We start from the raw sequence: 17435 nt of genomic DNA, 5'->3' as shown, positions 1-17435 counted from the left end.
TGAACCCATATGCACATCTGAAAACATAATTCCTTCTCTGAAAATTTAACTCCAGTGAAAGTATGCTCAGAGGATCACCAACAACATCCTACAGTTAAGGAGACTGCACTAAAACACCCATGCTCTATTCCCATCACCAGAACAACTGCAAGTAAATTATCACAGAAAGCACTTACAGGGCCATGAGTGATTTAATAAAGCCATCAGCCAGGATAATACAAGGAACATGCACATAACTCCACTTTCTTTGAATCTGATTGGCACTTCACACATCCTTTGCTTTTAGAGGCTGGTTTGGATAGCACATACAACCCTCTTTCAAAAACAACCCACATTCCACCAGTCTGGACATGGTGAACATAAAAAAGGAATGGTCTCTAGAGTTGTTAGGAGTTCTCAGCCCATAAAGGAGTATGAAGGAATATGAAGTCCACTCCATACATTGGGGTGGACTTCAGAAAGACTGAAATGACTGTAAAGGCATCAGGATGTTGATGCAAAAATCAATTTACTTTAACCTGGCTTTAAATGATAATTGTACTGCCACAATAGTGCTGTTTAGATAACTTAAGGTTTAGAAATGTACATTTCTGCAGCAGGAGACACTCTCATTTTGACAAAGCAGTCTATTTGAGTTAACTGAATTTAAAACAATTATTTGGTGACACTGACAATATGCTTTGAAAATTATTTGTTTTAAAGCTAAAGTTACTCTCTCGTTTTCTCTCGGTTAAGGTCCTTATTTTACCTAAGCATACATGAATGTTTTCCCTCTTAATCAGGAGCAGAGGCTAACCATAGAACTCTGCCAGGCTGAGCCCCACAAGGAACACATGCAGCTCACACCACTGCTCTGAGGACACCACACCAGTGGGGTGAGCTCTTCAGGGCTGAGTACTGGGACGTATCTGAACAGAGATACCACTCCCTTCTCACCTACTGGACCTGGGGAAAAGGAATAGTTGAAGAAGACTTGTGGAACCAAATCACTTTAAAATATCCCTGCTGGAAAGTTAAGAGGAGGAGAGCCCCGTGCCTGTAATGCATAGGCTAGGACAGGGTCCCACAGCACCCAGGCTTCTCCTCCAGGCAGCCCATGCATTCTGATGGGCCATGATGGCTCCTTGGCCACCCTCACTCTTCAGCTCCCTCTCCCGAGCCCATCGTCCCAGCTCTCTGAAGCACATGTTCATGGGGTAATGTCTATCCCACACCAGCCACAGGGCCTGGCAAGTGATACCCTGATGCACAGCACTTGGAGAAGGCTTGTGTCTCTGCAGGTGCTGAATGTGTGAAGCAGCCCTCTGCCCTTGAGAGCTTCCCCATACTTGGCTGAAGGGCATTGTCCACCTGACAGCTCCCCTGAGGAAGGTGAGGCATGCCCTGCACCCTTCCAACATGAAAGACTGGCCAACATCCCCTCACCAAGGCACTTCTTAAACTACTAAACATATATTTGCATTCATATGAAATCTAACGTAATTTAGAGACCTAGAATGTAACTTATTGTTGTATTCATAAGCCCTAGGAAAAAGCAGCATCAAAGAAACTCAGCTGAGTGTGGGCCCCATAGTTTCTGATATGCTCCTCAAAGGCAAATGGCCTTTGCTGTATTGAGATGTCCAATAGAAGAAGAATGGGAATTAAACTTCTCACTTCATCTTTAAAAAATTCAGTCTAATCTGATCTGGCAGGAAATTTATTTACTTTCAATCATCTAAAGAACACAGTGACAAGGCAAACTTACCCAGATGATTTGTGTGTATGGTCCTCTATCTTCACTTGTCTCAGTTTCTTTTAAAACTTTTAAAACTTCAGGCTGAGTGACCTGGTTAATCCTCAGTCTGAGCCCAAGCACAGCATTATCATAATGTTTCTCAGCCTCCCAAGAACACCTCAACCCAGGCTTAGCCAATTTATTCCCTCCCAGCAAAAAACATGTGAGTACAGTTGTTCCAGAAAATGAAACATTTCTTTCTGCAAATTTTTAGCCTGTGTTACATTAGCAGTTGAACTTCTCCTCAGCAACAAAACCATAATAGATGTTCCGTTTCCATTGCGCAAAGGGAAAATCAGACTACAGTCTGCTTTGCTTCTTTTGCCTATGAACTAATGAACACAGACCATAAATGACTGTCTGCAAGACATAGTTATCTGTCCCTGCAAAAGGAACACACACTGCAGGAGAAAATGAGATTGCAAGAAAGAGAGAAGCTGGAGGATTAATAATTACAGGAAAGGAAACTCATTTAGGAGCCTAACATGGTCATTACATAACTAAGCTTTGTTCAGGACCATTCAGATGATAAAGCAGCATAAACTCAGAATCAGCTAATGACTTGCTTGAAATGTGTTACAGGCTAAAGGTTTTTTTAGCATAAGCCTCGACCAAACCTTGATCAAGCTGACTGATATTAACTGATTATTTTTAAATGTGGTCTGTACACACAAAGAGTGCTTTCCTTTCCCCAGAAATGAAAATGGCTCTTACCTTGCTCAGAAGGTTTATCTTTAGAGGGCATGCCTGAATTTTCCTAAGTCTTGTTCTTTTGGGTGCACATCTCCTTCAATCCAACAGTGCCAACAGGGAAGACAAGCCTGTTTCACTCCTCCAGCAACAGGAGCGAGTCTCTGCTAGTTCTGCTTCTAAATCTGCTCTTCCAGAAACAAGCCACCTTTTAAGAGTCAACTAGCCAGAATGGCCAGCTCAGACCTGAACCATAATCCACCTTATCCCCCAGCTACCACACCAATCTAATATTCTTCTTTGTCCCAGTGGGTGTGTGGATGTCAGGCTGTCCATCTTCTGCTAGATGGCAGCAAAGCCAAAAAACCTGTGGCTTCTCTGTTTGTTTTGTCATCAGTGAATGATGCTCATGGTTTTCATGGTCTTCTTTCTTTCCTATTAACCCTTCCTGGTAAAAGAAAGTAGCCCCATCCACTTTTTCAGGGTCCATTTCATGTCATTGCAGACACACGGCTGTTCTTCCCAATGGCTCCATGTGTGTGTCCCTTTGTGGTGGAAATGAGCCCATTAGGCCCTAATGTAAAAGAACAGAAGAACATAGGGAAATGGAGGCATGATTATAACTGCATGCTTATCAACATGGAAACAATGTCGAATACTAGTTTTTAGCCCCTCTGTATTTCCATGGCAGTGCTGTTCCTTTGGGCAAAAAAACCCTAAATATAAGTTAATATCTAATTTGGGGCAAAGTCTAGCTCAACTTTAATTGGTGGAAATGTAATATTCAGCAACTTATAATATTTTTAGTCAGATATTACGAAAATGCATATTTTTTTCAATAGTTCTGATCAAGATTTCTATTGCTTCACTGTGCTAGAGAGATCTCCTGTTGCATATTAAACTACAGCATAAGAAGTGTAAGTATATCAGTTTAGTAAATTCATCTGAAAGTTCAGAAAAGACACAACGATGCCAATGTGTCCCAGGGATTTGGCATGAAATAAATTTATGAATTTCAAACTTGTTTCATTTTAATGGCATCCCTGGGTTCAGATATGATTCTGCTGTTTGCCTGGAAAATGAAGTGCTATGGATTGATGAATGAAGGAATGATTGAAACCACCCTGAACTTGCTCGGAGTGACAAATCACGCCAGTGCATGCAAAAGGTTTTCATCTCTAGTGTACAATTTTTGCAAAAATTATTATAATTTGCTCCTTAATTGCTATGAAAGATTGGGCACTCACAGATAGTGGATAGCCAGTGACCATGTAGATTGATAATGACATTCAGCAGATAACAACTGTGGGCAAGCATCAATGTGAAAGGTGCATTTACTTATGGACAGTCACTTCAGCCCCCAGCTGGCACTGGGATGCAGAGGGTATAATGCCCCCTGGATCTCAAAACTTAAGCACTCTTAAAGTAATAACAGTATTTATTTATGTCTTCAAAGCACTTTGTAAGCATTAACTAATGAATCTTCACTACATATGTGTGAGGGAGACATTTTGTAGATGAGCTTATGCACAAAGAGATGCAATGATTTATCCAATGTCACTACACAGTCAACGTTAATGGAGACTAGTACACAGTGTTCACTGGACCACATTCACATTGGGAACAGGGTCTTAAGTATTTCATTGAAATTATATTGCACACCCTTCTCATCCAGAGCAGAACACTACTGCAGCTGTGACATACGTCCCATACAGAGACAAAATGATCTTGCGTAGGGTCATCTCCTCTACCTCAAATATGCTGCTCTGCCTCCTTGGTTTATTCCCACAATGTTGAATATAAAGAGAAATTATAGTACAGTGCAATTACCTACACACTCTTCCACAACTTGAATTATTTTTAATTAGTACTTTAATATAAAATAAGAAGATTGCTTGAGAAAAATTTCTTTTACAGATCCGTCTAGTTTTTCAGTTGCCATAGTTAACTGTCCTAATGCAGTTCTAGCTGAAGGAGTTGGTAAAAACATTATAATTATATGCCTGCTCCTGGAATTCACAGTTGGAACCAGCTCCTTGTTTACAGGGTGATAAATTACTGTGCCAAATTCACAGGGCCTGGCACCAAGGACAAATGCAATGCTGACAGCCAAAGAGACAAGTGCTCTTAGCTTGCTGGAAACCACTCCTCACCACTCTGCCCTGCTCCTCAGGAGCGTCTCTTCAACCCCTTCTTAGTCCAAACAATTCCATTCAGAGGCCTTGGTTACCTCAGCTCACGGGGACTGAATGGAGGAAGGGAGTTTCATGCGTAGCCCTACCAGCACACCTGAGCAAACAGGAGCTTTTGGCAGGCCAGAAGAAACAAAAAGGAGCAGATAACACCCTCTTCCACTGCTGCATCTGTTTGCAGTGCATACTTCCTTGCACACTGGGACAATACATCAATGTCACTTGTATCTTCGGTCACCAGACACAAGCAATGCTTCAGTGCCACTCTTACTTCCATTCTATCATAGCATCACTTCCATTGCTCCTGTAATCCCTCCACAAAAAGACCAGATAATGAGGAAAAAGCCAGAAACATTACATAATGTGCCATGTCAGAGCACCTCAGTCACAGCTGTCATTCACAGCACGAAAACATTTAATCCTAAAGGTAGGTACAGCCCACAGAACATTTTACTACAGCTTCAGCTCCTTGGTGACCAGAGCTGGGGAAGCAGTTGAAGGATGATATATGTGAATTTAACCTGCACCTCTTTTGTGACCTGCATACTTACAGCACAAAACTCAGCTTTTAACTTCCCTTGTTCAGGATCTCCACCTCAGTATTGTCATTGAAACCTATCACTGATATAGGTATCAGTGTCTGATCACTGATATAGACATCTTTGTATTGTTAATTCACTCAGACCTGAAGAACAAGAAGGATATTTGTTCTATTTTATTCATCATTTCACTTTTTGAAAATTTTCCTTTCCTGTCTACAGAGGAAATTGGTTTTGTCTCACTGTTTGTTTTTGTCTTGCTGTATGCTGGACTGTATCCTGCTTTCCTCCAATTGTAGCTAAGGTAGACAAAGCCTTAAAGGGAAAAATGAGTTTGAACACTGACAAAATCCTACAGGGATAACTCTGAAACAAAGGCGATGTCTAAATGCCTACCTGAAACATCTGTAAACCATAAGGTAGTTAGAGTAAGCCTTCCTTCTTTTTCCTTCCCAAACTGTTCCAACCTGTTAACATTTTGGTGTTTTTCAACTGCATCAGAAATAAAACAGGATATTTATGCCAAAAATGCATGGTTTTGTTTCAGACAAGAATAATTTTGTGTCTTTTCATAGTAAAGCAATATTAGCTCACTTCTCACCCGAACAGACATGCTTTCTTTCCCTTAATTTCTGCATGTTCTGCCTCAGGTGAATGGTTAGTAAAGGGTCAAAGTTGGATCAGTTTAGTTATCCAAATAATCCTGTTAAGAACAGCAGGGAGCCCAAAGGCTGGTAAGAAAAATAACCCACTTGTTGAAATACTTGGACCAAGTAAGAGAAAATGAGTTCCATCTGCTTTTTATATATTCTTAAGGCAGAATGAATAACCAATGAAGGAAAATAAATTTCTGGTGTGTTTTAAAATAATCATTTAAAACTAAGAGGCAATTTTCAGGCAGTAGGGGGAAAAGGGGGATTTTGGACATAAATACTGTACCAGATTCTTGGGTTTTAACAGTAGGGCATGGAGATTCAATTGGACAGAAACCATTACGGAGTAGTGGGTTTGCTACACTTGGAAAAATGGACTTCTCTTTTTCCATGCAGCTTTTAAAGCACCTGTTCTTATAGATACCACCAAGGTAGTAGATTGTGTCTCCTAAATGTATTTAATTACATTTAATAGCACTTCATCTCAGACATTATAAGCTGGGAATGAAGAGAATGCCTGGGAAGGAAGACAGCTACCAGCCCTGGAGAAGAGAGAGCAATGGGGAGAAGTTCCTTCAAAACAGGATCAGCCCCTGCTCTAATTGATTTTTTTTTTCCCAGTGTCTGACCAATTCCATAAAATAGAATATTATTTCTTATATATGCATTTCAAGAAAAAATAATGGGAAAATGCCAGGAGAAGAAAACAGTTGCCAAGACACCTATCTGAACAACTACAGCATTACAGATCCTGTTATAGTTTCTAGCAACTGGGATTAGAAATACCAGAGAGTACCCTCCTGCCATTCTTTAACAGACAAATCTGGGCTCTTCCAAAGCCGTGCCTGCCAGATCAGGCCTGTAGCACTGATTTCCAAGGAGACATATGTTAAGTGTTGACAGGCAGGATTCAAAGCCCCCATCACTTTGAATAGGCCTTTGGCATTGTGAACACTTTGGATCAACGTCATCGTCTAGTGGATAAGTAGGGCAGGAAAACCTATTTGTTTTTAAATATTGAATTACCAAAGCTTAAAGCCCCATGAGTCTCCAAAACATTCTCCAGAATCAGCTTGGGCAGCCAGCATTCCAAGAGTAGCTTTGTGTTTCGTCTCTGTGGCCTCTTTCTCTCAGCTGTTCATTTGCTCAGGCTGTGCCAAGTCACCCTGGGGACTGGAGCAGCCAAGAGTGCACCGAGGCCCTGGACCTCTGGCCCCTGCCACTTGTGTCCCATCATGGGTGGTAGTGCCACACAATGCGTGGGCATTGTACAGAGTGAGAGTGCCAAGATGCTGCCTTCCAGGTGCTGCCAGGTGCCCTGGAAGCAGCAGCACCTGATCAGTGTGGGCACACTCTTCGGTCTGACCAGACAGACCTGGGCTCTAGGCAGGCTGGTGGGATCTGGGAATTGCTCAGACGGTGCCAGAGCAGCTTTGGCCCCCTCCAAGTAATTTTCCTTGGCATCTCAAGCACAACAAGCACAAAGTAAAACAAATGGAAAACCTCTGAAATATTCCTGAAGGCCAGGACATTAGCACACTACTCATTTTATGTAAAACCTTCAAGTGGCTTGCAATAAATTCCCACAAACCAGCACAGAGAAAAAAACTCCTCATGACACCTCCACAGGTGTTTCCTTCCTGCCTATGGGCACATGGGTGTCCTTGGGAAGTAAAACATGTTCTGTGTTTCTTTGGGAAAGTGAGGCAGTGAGCTATTTATGAAAAAGACAAAATGCACTTCAAAGTCCTGTGGAAACACTTGGCTACCCATCAGTGGCCATCGATGCTGTTCCCTGTGCTGGCCAGCCATGCTCTGGCCACTGGAGGCTGTGCAGCTGCTCCAGGTTCCTGGTGTTGTACAGCTGAAGGGTTGGATGCTGTAGCTGGCAGCACCACACAGCTGCCCATCACTGCCCAGCCTGGCTGGCTCTCCCCATGGCTGGAGCACGTGCACTGCAGAAGAATCTCTGCACTACTTATTTCTGCCCAGATGAACTAAGAATTTCTATTTCTTTATATAGTAGACATCCTCCAGATGATTTCCAGCGAGGTGGAGTTCACCCTGTCTGCAGCCAGGCTTACACAGCCACCTGAGTCATTCCTGATTAATCCAATACCTTGAGTCTCTAGTTTGGGTCCCTCAGGAATGTGTGGAAAGTTTCAGGAGTGGAACACTAGAAAATGAGATAAATACAATATATTGAAAAGCAAAATATGTGTTAATTCAATTCAGTTTGGGATTTTCCTTCAACTTTTTCAAATTTTCCCTTTTTGTTTACACAAATGGATTACATGTCCAATAGATACACAATGAAAGGAAGAAGGATTTCCTACTCTTAGAGATACTTTTATACAGACATGGAGTGTACACTTTGAAACAAGGGAAGAAGGAAACTAACACTCAGCATGTGCTTGCAACTTCAAACAAGTGGGTATCTGCATGAAACAAAAGCTAAATTTGTTTTTGGACATCTGAACAGGAAGGCCAGCATCATTTATGGGTACCAACACCATTATCCCACAGAATCAACTCTTGAGGCTTGGGATGTGTTCTCTAGGCTGACAGCAGGAAAGAGGATTTCCAGGATGCAGATAATCTCCTTTAGCACTTCAGGAGTCATGGCACAGTCCTGCTCTGTTCTAGGATAGGTGAACAGTAGAGAAAGATGGACACTTTCCAATGGAACCTGAAGAAAGCTAGAAAATATCCACTGCCACCTGGAATTAGCTTGATTTACTGTACTCTTTAGTACAGTTTTTAAAAAATCTTCCCTGATGTCATTGCAAAAGCTTGTCTCTGTGGTGCCCCTTTCCATTTCTGTCCATACACTGGCAATAAATACTTTTCTCAAAGTAGGACACAACTAGCGTGTCCAGAATTCCTGTTGAATGTGATAAATGGTAGGGGAGACATCACTGCATTCCTTGGAATGGCAGAAGAAAGACAGCACCATCTTTCAGAACTGTTTGGAGATGGTGCTGGGAAATAACATGATTGCATTAGCTCAGGTCCAGGAGAAGTCCACATGAGCTGCTGGTAAAGAAAGCATTAGCAGGAGGCAATCCAACCCTAAGGAAAATGTCATTATCCTCAACACACTTAGTGTGCAAAATGATGTACAGGAAGTTACCCCAGCCATCTCACAGCCTTCTGAAAGAGCCCAGCTGAAGGGGGGCACAGGTCAGGGAACTGCCCGTCAGCTCTCGTTTGTGTTGAGGAATACATCTGGTGCAGGCAGCTCGCTGCTGGTGGACATGCAGATGGAAGTGCAGGTTGAGCTCTGGGTGGGAGCCCAGGCAAAGAGGCTGTGAACTGCCAACCCTTTGGATAACAAAGTACACACAAAGACCAGAGGCCTCAGCCAGTTGGATGGACACTGAGGGAGAGAGCAGGAGAAGAGGTCTCAGGAGAAGAGCAAGACTTGTGCACAAGTAGACTGTCAGGGTATAAAAGCCATGGGGTCCTTGGCTGGGGGATCTCTCTTCAGAGACACCAGCTTGGGCTGTTTCTGTGTTACTGCGTTTTGAACAAATGGGTTTATGGAATGAGACATCTGAGATACTGTTGGGGAAAACCTGGGGTTGAACCAGTCAGGAAACCTGGTCTGAGTGTAAATGGAGTTTGCAGGGAGTCAAGCAGGGCACCTGTGGGCTTCCTGGAGCTGCCCCCTGTGAAGGAGCTTCAGTCCCAACAGTGAAAATCTGTTAGGAGTGTGACAGGCAGAGAGCCATGTGAATGGTCAGGCTGAGAAGTTTCCTGAACACTTGCATGTCCAGTGGGATTGGATCATCCAGAGACCGAAAGAAGACAAAAGAAAAAGGTAGAGAGGCAAGAAGTGCTACTAGATCTCTGTGGCAGGTCTTTCTGCACCTATTTATGTCTCTGAGTCTCAAACAGCTAGCAACAGAGTCATTGTATGTACAAAAAAGCTCATGGAAATCTTGCAGGTCTGTTCTCTCAATACCTGAAGACCAATGCAACAAACCATCCTGCTCTCACAGCCTGCCTGATGCCTCCAAGAAGGAAAGAGAGGGAAGAAAATGGAGTGGGGACAGCTGCAGCATGTTGACAGTGCTAGGTTGCTGTGCAGGCTCAGCTGTGGAACTATTTTTCAAGTTCTGATCTTACCCTTAGCTAATTTCTTGCCCATCTGTCCACAGCAGAGTCGCTGAGGTTACTGACTCCTTCGTTTCCTCTGTAGCATCCTCTAGATGGGATTGAGTAAATCAGCAGTGTGTCAGCCCCAGGCTGGCTCATAGCATCAAATCATACAACCAACAGAATTAACAACAACTTGTAATCTTTCCATAGAAAAATATCCAAATCCTGAGTTTCATACCAAAATGAAAGTTTTGGAATGCCTCACTGAGTCACCCAAGGCTTCCTGAGCATGCAGTGAGAGACTCTGAAAGAGTAATTCAGGTTGTAAGAGGAATAAATGGCATTCCAAGTCCCTTGGCTACAGGAATAAGAGAACTTAAAGCATTTAGACACTTAATTTAGGTGCCTCGTTAACTGCCTATGATGTGACGGGATGAATTTGGGCCAAAGGTGTTCATGCCACTGCAACAACAGGACTCTGAGAAGGTTTCTGTTCTGTTTTTATTTGGATAAAGTCCAGCTCATCATTTTCCCATGAGCTTTGATCTCCTCTCAGTGGCTCTGCTCAAGTCACTAATCCCCAAAAGCACAAAGCATTCCATTTTCAATTTAGAAAGAGAGTGGGCGTATAAATGAGTATACCAAAATGGGATTTGGGTAACCAGAGCAAGATGGAGGAAATAATTTCAAAACTCTGTTCTCAGCAAGGGATGTGCTCCATTATCCTCTCCCATGATTCAGAGGAGAACATCAGACTTTATGTTGCTGCTGTAAAGGCTGAGTGTTCAACAAGACATACTGTTCTCTTGTCTGAGGACACCTGGTATACACTAAGTGCATTTTAAGAAATCCTTGCTTTTATTAACTGTAATTATACAGGCCAGTAATGAAAACTAGAAGGAACTATACCCAGTCCCTCCCAGCTACCAAGACTCATAACAACCAACATCAATTAGCTAAGCTATAAAGCAAATAGTTTTAAGACAACCAGAAATATCCAGGGTAGGAGTGTAACTGGCCCAACTCCCAACTTTCACACAACACATTCATATTCTTCTGTCTACCTTATGATTTCATGGCAAGTGTTCTTGCCTAGGGAGGGAGATGACTCTGTGGAAAATTGAAGTACTGTCTAAATTCTACACTAGATGTATACCTACAGAGTGGAGTCTTTCATGCATATTTGCTGGGGAAAAAAACCATTTAAAGACTAAGCTGCTGTTGATATTGAAACTATAGAATCATGGATATGTGGGTTAGAATATATCTTTAAATGCCATCTACCCCAGTCTCATGCTCAAAGCAGGATCGTTGCCATCCCAAGACTCTTCCTGATGGAAAGCTACATTAGGTTTTGTCTTATTTGCAAGTGAGGTGGTGGTTGACTTATCTGCAATGAGAGTGCCCTGTCAGCATTCATCCCCATGAACACCCAGGACATTTTGTCAGTGACTTCCCAGCCTGTGCTGGTACATGGGGTTATTCTGCAACAGGTGCAAAACTCTGCATTTCTCCTTGTTAAACTATTTTTAGGTTGGCCTGGTCCTTTTGTTTAGCAAAGGTATTTTAGATTGAAGCTCTGCCACTCATCTTGTCAAATGCTAATTTTAATTAAATATCCTGTGTAAATTCACTGATGGTTCATTCTGTGAAATCATTCAGGCTCCTGATGAAAATGTTAAGCAACACCTTCAGTACTCCTCTCATAAGTGACAACCAATCAGATGTGAGCCACCCTTTGAGTCCAGAGGTTCAGCTGCTCTTCAGTCCACCAAGCATTTTGTTTCTCTAGCCCATATTTCTTCAGCTTTCAAATGAGAATGCTGTGGGTGATGGATGGCACCAAGATCATTAATAAAGTCACTGTGTATTGCCTACATGGCTCTCTCCTTCTCCACACAGTCACACTGTTGTAGAAGACAATCCATGTCGACTACTTCTGAGTACCTTCTTGCCCATCTCATGTCTGTAAATGGATTCCAAGAAGACATATCCCATAATCTTTTCAGGAACAGAAGTGAAGTTGGCCGGCCAAAATACTTGCTGCTTTTTCTTTTTTTCTCTTTTCTTTTCTTTTCTTTTCTTTTCTTTTCTTTTCTTTTCTTTTCTTTTCTTTTCTTTTTTTCTTTTTCTTTGTATGAGAGAGAGATTCTCAAAGAAGGGTCTGGCAGGACTTACCCTCTGCCCTATCATCCTACTCCTTTGCAAAAGCATGTGCTTTAGACAGAAAAATTACAGAGTATAATAGAAGTAAGGGTCTAAGGGCTTTGGCTCTGCTCCTTTCTACTCAAATAGTTATGTTTTCATTGAGAATAAAATATTTTTTCCCTGCTTGTATCCTGCACCTCAGACTGGGAAAATCAGAATCCCATTATCCTTGCAAGCAGGGTCTCCTACAGCCTTAACAGCTTTTTGGATCTTCTTCCTGTCTCTTAAATCACTCCCAGCACCTTCAACAGTGCTGTGTTTGTTGGCCTCTTTCCTTATCTTATACACACACACAGAGTTTCTTTAACTCCTTTCAAATGGACTTTTGAGGTTTTCTTTAGCACTTTGGATATCGAGTTATCCATTAATACTCTTTGCTGAGGCAAAGCACTCAATGGTTATACTTAGTGTTGTTTCTCCAGCCTCCCTCCCTAACCAGGATGTTTATTTTCCATAAGACTCTTACAAGTTTAATCTCCTCACTGGAATTTGCATTTGTCTAGCGAACACAAATTCCCTCCCCCTGGCACCCGCTAGCCTCAACAAGGTAAGCTGTTCTTACAGGATGTCAGGCTCCCCAGCAGCAAACAAAATCTCTTCTACCCAAGATCCCTTCGGCTTTTGCAATATGCTGGCTCTGGAAACATATTGATGGAGGTGCTTTTTGAAGGGCCTTGCGGGCGCTCAGTTTGAAGAAACAGTCAGCACCAGCTATCTTAGCCTGCTTCAGCCAGCTGGCCGTGTCTCTTGCCAAGTGGAATGGCTGTTTACCAAGATTTACCCTTCTTAGCAGAATTTTTGTAAGGACTTACCAATAATGGGGATTAGTCCTGATTTGAGCTCTCAGTAGACCAGACGTCAGTACAGGCATATCCATGCAATCCCCAGTGCACAGGAAGAACTAGCTCCTTCTGCACCCAAAGGTTGTCCCTGTTTGGAAGTTGCAACCTGCTCCACCAGTGGGAACCACTGCTTTCTGGGGCTGTGCTCAGGACAGCAGCAGTAGCCACCATCCCCTGGAGGGTGTGTTATGCCCAGTTCAGAGACAATAGCTCCTCCTCCAAGGCCTCAGCCCCTCAGCTTGCATAGGAGGCACTAGTTCAATTCCTCAAGGGGATGCCAAGCTCTGGAAAGGGAGTCTGTGGCTCTTATACTTTGTATACACTGTGCTGGCAAGAGCACTTTTGTCAGCATGGCTGCATCTACACTACGGCTGCTGCTGGCACTGATCTTCTGTATTAAAACACATGCCTCTACCCCAGCCAACATTCCTGCTGCAGCCAATATTTCTAGGGTAAACCTAGCTGGAGCTCCCAGCCAGATGCAATTGTACGAAACCGGCAGCGTCTGTCTGCTCTTTGGTGAAAGCTTTGTCCTGAAGCACAATGTTCTAGCAATGGCTCAGCAGTAATGCTTAACCAGGCATGGGAATGCTTCAGAGTTTTTCCATCTTTCAGCCCATATAAATGATCTTGGAGTAATGGTAGATTTACACTCATTACATCACTATGAGGATTCCTGCTTCACTGGAAACCTTTCTTGGACCTCAGAGAGAATGGAAAGTTTGGAGGAGAGTTGTTTTCAAAGCAAAACCATTCCAAAATACCCACCTCCAGCCAAACAATAGAGGTTTGGCACCATCTGTCGCAGTCTAACCAGCTTCCAGCTGCATCTGAGCATGCTTACAAGAAAGAGCTATGATGAGAGACAGCTACTGTCACATACAGCTAAGGAAAATGAAGCACAACTAAAAGCTCTGCTTCTCACCTCCCACTGATTTCCCCCATGATAAATTCTTCCAGAAAATTAATTAAGGTTCTTTGTGTTTTGAATTCTATATTTGGCTGGAATTCTTTGCACTTGACATATTGTCTAAGTGCCACAGGGAAGAAAAGCCTTACAGATTGTTGCATGTTACATTGCAGAAACTGTTTCTTCCCAAGGCAGTAAAACTGCACTTACTCAAGCTTAATCAGGCTATCTCCTAGGGCTTGCCCTAACAGAAAACCTTCCTGAGGCTAAGCAAATGTACTAAAGAGATAAAATATGTGCTGCAGTGATGGTTATAGACAGTGTGAACAAGTCCAGCTCTCTGAAGCTCAAGGACATCCCTCTGAGAGGTGCCCATTTCAGAGGACAAGGACAACAGATCAATCAAACAACAGCAATCCCCAGCACAGTCAGGCAGGGGTAAAAAAGATTGGGAACTACACATCTTAGAAGGTCTCCAGCTGCTCCACTCAAGCTGGGCTCAAGGCAGATCTCCTCCAAGTGAAGATGGTAATTTTTTGGTGTCCAGGCTTTCTCAGTACCAGAGAGCTCAGCCTAAGCTGTGGTTTGTGGCTGCTTTATGTCATTGCCAAAGGGCTGCCACCAAGCTCACAGGTGCCAGGACAAACTGTTGTACAAGTCTTTAGGAAGGAAAACTTTGTGGTGAAAAGGAAACACAGGTGCTGAGTGGCAGGGATGTCCAGGGAAAACGGAAGGGAGCTCATCCATTCATCGCTCAGGATATAAGACAATAAATTCCCTAAGGGAATTTTGCTTTACACTCCCAGGATTTTCTCAGCTTTTTCTTTTTATATAGTCTCTTAGTCCCTGCCCAGTGATAGTGGGCATAACACCATTCACCTAATTCTGCCTGGGATTTAGCTTCCTTTCACAAAACCTGGGCTTGGGGACCACGGAGCAGTAGTGTCTTCTGAACAGGCAAACAGACCTAAAACCACAACAAGCTGCTGCAGTAGTGACCAGCTTTTCAGCTGGCTGCCTTCCAGAGAGGGATTTACAGTCCTTGACTATGCCAGCATTGGAGGTTAAGAGGCAGAAACCTGACCTAGCCAAAAGGAAATGCTTAAAGGAAGGGCGTAATATAACCTAACCCTGTCAACCTCATCCTGGGCTTGCATGTTTTCCTGCAAACTCCTGGAACTGGCATTCCAGCCCAAGCCCCTCCTGGCCTGATGTCTGGCCAGGAGTGTGTACCCCTCTGTCAGCCACACTGCTTGCTGTGCACCGGGGATGTAACCTCCTCTTTCCAAACCATTACCAAGTAAATCATGCATTCAGCTCTGACCTCCTTTGCATTTCTTCTGCACCTACTGCTCACACTTCATACTTTGCTCTCCCCTCCTTGGCAGCACTCTGGTGATGCAGTTTTGGGAGAAGCTGCTCTGTGCTTGGGGCAGTACCTCAGATGACACACGTCAGGGCAGGGACACTCCGGCAGCTGGTGAACAGATGAAAAAAGTAAGAAGGAACTAGCAGTTGAAAGAAACCCTTATGCACAGATCCACCATCCAGCAGTGTCTATCACCTCACCACAGGACCTGGAAGGGGCTGGGTGTGAGGACTGGCAGAAACAAAGGAATCTGAGGCGTGGGAGGTGTCTGGCTGAAGCGGACTTAGGAGAATGGGGAAGAAAGGTGTTTTCCTCTTTAATGATCCTAATTTCCTCAAAATCCAAATTAGTAATAAAAAATATATGTTAATGTGCCTAAAGGTAAACTAATTGCAAAGTCAAGGCTATTTTGCCAGTGTCCCATTGAAAACTGCCCTTGGACTTGGGATAGATTTGAAAAACAGTTACAAGCCCCTCATGTGACTCAATTCCTCCAAAAAGCCTTTTACCCCTTTTACCTACTTCTCTTCTCCTTTCAGTTTCTGAGTCTATATTATTCCTCTTGAAATGTATAGTTCACTTTCTTTGATACTGTTTGCTGCCTGAATTTTAACAGCTTGAGACACATAGCTGGGAGTCAGCTCTGCCTACATAAACACATGCTCAGTGACTCCAGTAGCAGGTCTTTTCCTATTCTTTTTTTTTTTTAAGGAAAAAGCTGTCCAGCTGTTGGACAGATCAAACCCCATCACTTCCAATGGACACCTTTGCAAGTTAAAGCTTGTTCCCTTCTTTATGTTCACTCCTTCCACACCCTCACCTGTAGCAGAGCACTGGAGGTGCAGCCCACCTCCCCATCTGGGGAGGTTTTGCAGCATGTACAAAGAACAGGATCACCACGTGCAGCAATGCTTCATTTCATGCAGAAAACGGGGAAATGGTTGTGCAAACCACTTATGCATATGGAAACTATCATACCCAAACCTTGGCTAGCTTCACTGGAATTCTGAAAGTCTTGTCACCTCTCCAAGGACTATTTTCCTATACTATTTCAGTCTTCACTTGCTCCCACCCATTTTGACACCAAAGCTGTTCAAAACAATCTATCACTTTTTTCCTTTTCCCTGCCTACAAGAATAGCTGCTCTTTGTTAACTACACATCTAAATAAAATTAATCTGGGGTAGAAACCTGGTCTGGAAAGCTTAAGCTCAGAGGCCCAAATTTTCAGTGGGTAACTATCATCTGAAACTACAGCTGTTAAACAGGAGCGAATATACATCACAATTAAGAATGAGGAGACGAAGCACTCTGTTCCAGGAGGAGCACAGATACCTATCTCAGCAACAGCTCTGGCAGTTCTTAGTTGGTAGATCTTAAGGACTTTTATTGCCCTTCATTTCTATTGTTGAACCACTCCTCCCTCTTCAGCATACTTAGCGTATCTGAAGCAGACAGTAATTTTTTCCTCTGTACAGACAGAGCACTCTATGATGGGGATATGGAGATGTGAGCCCTCAAACGTATTTTGGTTCCTAATTTCAAGGAGATTCAACAACTCAAATGCATGCAAAGGTTTGGGATTAACTAACCTTCAAAGGCTGCGTACCCACTGCATGGCCTCAAATCACAATGGGTTTCCTGAGCTCTGGGCTTGTGTTTTAACACCTAGAGATGTTTTGCTCTGTTACAACTGTTCCTGAGTTCAGACTACTTTCTTGCTCAATAAGGGAGTGGGACCAGTGCACACATGACATGGACAGACAGGCACAAGGAACTCCTCCACCGCAGGTTTCGTCTTTGGCACTTTGACTATGACCCTGCATCAACTGCTCATGCAACATCTCTTTGCCTGGGAAACAGGGGCAAGCACATGAACACACACCCTGCCTTTACCCTGCTGGTGGGGTGTTGCTGTTCTTGCCTGATCATAACCTCACATCACAAATAAATTTTGGCATTCACTCCTGAACCCTTCTTCTTTTTCCTCGTGAGTCCCAAGAGCAGAGGAAAGAACTGTACTTCGCAGAGAGCTATTTTATGAGAGTCTCCAGCACCCACAGTCAGACCCGATGGCAGCAGATTTTCAGAGAATTAGCTCAGGTGTTTTGGAGCTGAACCCTTTCTAGATATTGAAATTCCACAGATCTAG

The 17435-nt window shown here is 43.3% G+C and overlaps 1 long non-coding RNA gene across 2 annotated transcripts in view; it reads right to left on the bottom strand.

The window, feature by feature from the left end:
• LOC119707752 overlaps positions 1–3017 on the bottom strand; it is a 106352-nt gene extending 103335 nt beyond the window's left edge. For both annotated transcript variants that reach the window (XR_005258839.1, XR_005258840.1), the window contains exon 1: positions 2492–3017. This is a non-coding gene — a long non-coding RNA (uncharacterized LOC119707752). The remainder of the gene's footprint in view (positions 1–2491) is intronic.
• Between the last annotated feature and the right edge of the window lie 14418 nt (positions 3018–17435).

This window comes from Motacilla alba, chromosome 1A (assembly GCF_015832195.1).
Source record: "Motacilla alba alba isolate MOTALB_02 chromosome 1A, Motacilla_alba_V1.0_pri, whole genome shotgun sequence".
Taxonomy (NCBI): Eukaryota; Metazoa; Chordata; class Aves; order Passeriformes; family Motacillidae; genus Motacilla; species Motacilla alba.
Note: the sequence above shows the minus strand (reverse complement) of the source record. Positions and strands in the feature narration are given on the sequence as shown.